This window comes from Anolis carolinensis, unplaced genomic scaffold (genome assembly GCF_035594765.1).
Source record: "Anolis carolinensis isolate JA03-04 unplaced genomic scaffold, rAnoCar3.1.pri scaffold_14, whole genome shotgun sequence".
Lineage (NCBI taxonomy): Eukaryota > Metazoa > Chordata > Lepidosauria > Squamata > Dactyloidae > Anolis > Anolis carolinensis.
Genome location: NW_026943825.1, coordinates 4013969 through 4018635, shown reverse-complemented (window position 1 = coordinate 4018635; position 4667 = coordinate 4013969). Strand labels below are relative to the sequence as shown.

Genomic DNA, 4667 nt, shown 5'->3' with positions numbered 1-4667 from the left:
TATATATTTTTGGTGTGTTTGTCATTGGTTTTCACGACCACCATCACTACGTTGCTGTGAGTTAGCAATTAGCCATCTTGAATAGAATTTCATTTTATCTATTTACTAGGTATGTCCAAAAAATCGTTTTGAATCTTATATCGGGTTGATATCGGATTGTTCTCGCTTTTTGAAACACATTCAGATACGTTGTCTCACGGCGCAACCGGCAATGTAATTTGAACCATCGTTGGCCCATTCTCTAATTGACTCTTAATGTTTCGTTAATTTTTTTCCCCCAATTTTTTTTAAAAAATTTAAATATTTTTTAAAATATTTTAAATATTTTAAATAAATATTTTTTAAAATATTTTAAATATTTTTTAAAATATTTAAAATATTTTTAATTTTTTTTTGTTTCTGCAACTTACCTTGAATGGGAGCTTAGCGCAGCCGGCCAATCAGAAGCTTCCACGATGGACGCAAAGGTGGGGGCTAGGGTCCTCTGTGTCCACCTGGAATTTCTAGTTTTAATAATAATAATAATAATAATAATAATAATAATAATAATAATAATAATAATAATAATATATATTATTATTATTATTATTATTATTATTATTATTATTATTATTATTATTATTATTGTTTTCAAAGTTTCCTGTGTCTGCAAATGTCCACCATTTTCGTGGATTTCCAGCCACAGAGACAAAGATACACAAGTCGAAGAGGGACTTTCACAGTGATAAAAACCCAATTGAACAGGAAATAAGACTTTCAAACCAGGAACAGGTTTCTTCAAATATTAAAAAATAGTGTATTATGAAAATTCACCAAAAATCGTAGGACACAGGAAACGTTCTGCAATTTGTCGAGCTAAGAGTGTTGAATGTGTTCTCACACTGCACCAAATTTGACGAGGAAAGCTCAAGAAATGAGGGCGGGAGAGCCCTGTAAAAGTCCCCCCCCCGGGTGCTGGTTTTTTTGGCGATTGCGCATGCGCGCCCGCCAAAATCTTTTTAGAAACATTTAGAATCATTACGGTTTTTCAGAAATATCCGAAATTTTTGGGTGAAAAAATCGGAAATAGTTTCTATTTCGAAGCGCGGGCGCCCCCTACTTTAGAAACGAGAACTGAAATATTTTTTTCATCGATCGGACATGCCTACTATTTACTAGCTGTGCCCGGCCACGTGTTGCTGTGGCTTATGGGAATGCTTTGTTGGCCAGGTGGAATAGCAGTATATTTTTTGGGTGTTTGTCGTAGGTTTTCACGACCAGAATCACTACGTTGCTGTGAGTTAGCAATGAGCAATCTTGAATAGAATTTATTTTATCTATTTACTAGCTGTGCCCAGCCACGTGTTGCTGTGGCTTATGGGAATGCTTTGTTACAGCCTCAAAAGCCTGAACCCTGGCTGTACCCCCCCCCCCTCCGGCGCCATTGTGGCCGAGGGGGGTTGCTAGGAGACAAAGTGGGCAGGGCCTAAATGGGGCGGGGCCTACCCTTCTGACCAGCAACCAGGGATGGAAATGGCTCTTCCTCGTTCTCTAATTTGGACTTCTCTTCCAACTCTATTATTCTATGATTCTAATAGTAATAATAATAATAATAATATTCTTACAGCAGCTGAGGATATGATCCATGGTTTCGTCGGTTTCCTTGCACAGTCTGCATTTTGGGTCATCGGCTGATTTTTCGATCTTGGCCTGAATTGCCTTTGTCCTGATGGCTTGCTCCTGGGCTGCAAGGATCAGGCCTTCTGCCTCCTTCTTCAGGGTCCCATTCGTGAGCCACAGCCAGGTCTTCTCCTTATCAGCTTTTCCTTCAATTTTGTCAAGGAACTTTCCATGCAGTGTTTTGTTGTGCCAGCTGTCAGCTCTAGTTTGTAGTGCGGTTTTCTTGTACTGATTCTTTGCTGTGTTTGAGGAGTTTCTGATTATTATTATTATTATCAAAAACCCAGTGCGGTTTTCTTGTACTGATTTTTTGTCTGCTGTGCTTTGGGGAGTTTCTGATTTTTGACTTCAATCAAAGCGGGTTCTTCACTTTGCTTTCCATCTTCTGCCAGGGCATGTTCTTCTTCTTTGACTGCTTGTTTGACTTGCAAGAGTCCTCTGCCCCCTGATCTTCTAGGCAGATATAGCCGGTCAACATCACTGAGAGGGTGCAGTGAATGATGAATGGTCATGAGTTTTCTTGTTTTTCTGTCCAAATTGTCCAGTTCCACCTGTGTCCAATTTATAATGCCAGCAGTATATCTTATGACAGGTATGGCCCAGGTGTTTGTGGCCTTGATGGTGTTGCCTCCATTGAGCTTGCTTTGGAGCATTTTTCTGACCCTTTGTGTGTATTCTTTACTGACCACAGTCTTCACATGTTCATGCTTGATGTTGTCCAGCTGTAGTATGCCCAGATATTTATAGGCCTCTGGCTGGTGACACTTTATTGTTTGGCCATTAGGCATATTTATGCCCTCATTTTCCATGATTTTTCCCTTCTTCAATGTCACTGTTGAACATTTGTCCAAACCAAACTTCATGCTGATATCAGTGCTAAAAATTGGAAAATGGATTTCAGTTTCCGTTTTCCCATACAGCTTCAAGTCATCCATGTACATCAGATGCGAAATTTTGTGAGATTTCTTAGATGTTTGATAGCCGAGATTTGTTTTTTGTAAGATTGTTGACAGAGGGATCATGGCAATAATGAAAAGCAGAGGGGACAATGAGTCTCCCTGGAAAATAATAATAATAATAATAATAATAATAATAATAATAATAATAAGAAGAAGAAGACCTGGCTCTGGCTCACGAATGGGACCCTGAAGAAGGAGACAGAAGGCCTGATCCTTGCAGCCCAGGAGCAAGACATCAGGACAAAGGCAATTAAGGCCAAGATTGAAAAATCAGCTGATGACCCAAAATGCAGACTGTGCAAGGAAACCGACGAAACCATGGATCCTATCCTCAGCTGCTGTAAGAAAATTGCACAGACAGACTACAAACAGAGGCACAACTATGTGGCCCAAATGATTCATTGGAACTTATGCCTCAAGTCCCACCTCCCAGCAGCAAAGAACTGGTGGGATCACAAACCTGCAAAAGTCTTGGAAAATGAGCACGCAAAGAGACTGTGGGACTTCCGACTCCAGACTGACAAAGTTCTGGAACACAACACACCAGACATCACAGTTGTGGAAAAGAACAAGGTTTGGATCGTTGATGTCGCCATCCCAGGTGACAGTCGCATTGACGAAAAACAACAGGAAAAACTCAGCCGCTATCAGGACCTCAAGATTGAACTGCAAAGACTCTGGCAGAAACCAGTGCAGGTGGTCCCGGTGGTGATGGGCACACTGGGTGCCGTGCTAAAAGATCTCAGCCGGCATTTGGAAACAATAGACATTGACAAAATCACGATCTGCCAACTGCAAAAGGCCACCCTGCTGGGATCTGCACGCATCATCCGAAAATACATCACACAGTCCTAGACACTTGGGAAGTGTTCGACTTGTGATTTTGCGAAACGAAATCCAGCATCTCTATCTTGTTTGCTGTGTCATACAACATCGTTGTGTTGATAATAATAATAATAATAATAATAATAATAATAATAATAATAATAATAATAATAATAATAATAATAATAATAATAATAATAATAATAATAAAGGCCCATGAGGTCTCTTCCAACTCTATGATCCTATGATAGATCTTGGGCTTTTTTTTCAAATGAGGTGCAATTTCCCTACTGAACACTAGATGGCAGCACTAGACAAGATTTTTCTTAAGGGAAAAGAGGGGCGCTGCTTTGTCAGCTCATCCTGCCCCCCTCTTTTTAATTTTTTTTATTTTTTTGCACGGCTTATATATACCGTATCTCCGCCTTTTTGGGGGGAGTTTCAAGAGCTAGAGCCTTCGGGACCAAAGATGGGGCTGCAATCTGCAATCTATTGGATTAAAGCTTGAAAGGTAAGGGACTGAAACTTGGGGGGGGGGGGTAATATTGCCTAATGGTATGTATATGTGTGTGTGGGTATCCCTGAAAACAAACAAGAAATCTGTGGTTTGCTGTCAGTTTCCTGGGCTGTCTGACTATGTTCCAGAAGCATTCTCTCCTGACGTTTCGCCCACATCTATGGCAGGCATCCTCAGAGGTTCTGAGGTCTGCTGGAAACTAGGCAAGTGGGGTTGAGATATATATATATATGATAGCTGCATCTATCAAGTAGGAAATTTAGGTACCGCTTTATGTGGGGAGGCTAATTTATATATATATATAAATTATATACCTTTATATATATATAGGTATAAAAAGATAGCTGCATCTATCAAGTAGGAAATTTAGGTACTGCTTTATGTGGGGAGGCTAATTTATATATATATATATATATATATATATATATATATATATATATATATATATATATATATATATATATAATATATACACATAGGTATGTGTATACATAATAATAAATAGAGTAAAATAACAAATGCAATAATAATAAGATGAGAGTGAAATTGTATTATTAATAATAATAAAAATAGAGTAAAATAAATGCAATAATAGAGAAAAAGAATAAATGTAATAATACCAATAATGATAGAGAAAAAGAATACATGTAATAATACCAATAATGATAGAGAAAAATAATAAATGTAATAATACTAATAATAATAGA

At 38.2% G+C, this 4667-nt stretch overlaps 1 protein-coding gene across 1 annotated transcript in view; it reads left to right on the top strand.

Annotated features, from left to right (window-relative positions):
• Nucleotides 1-3778: 3778 nt before the first annotated feature.
• Nucleotides 3779-4667, top strand: part of LOC100557009 (inositol-trisphosphate 3-kinase B) — a 22035-nt gene continuing 21146 nt past the window's right edge. The window contains exon 1 of the mRNA XM_062964787.1: nucleotides 3779-3954. The gene's annotated coding sequence lies outside the window, so the exon portion shown is untranslated. The remainder of the gene's footprint in view (nucleotides 3955-4667) is intronic.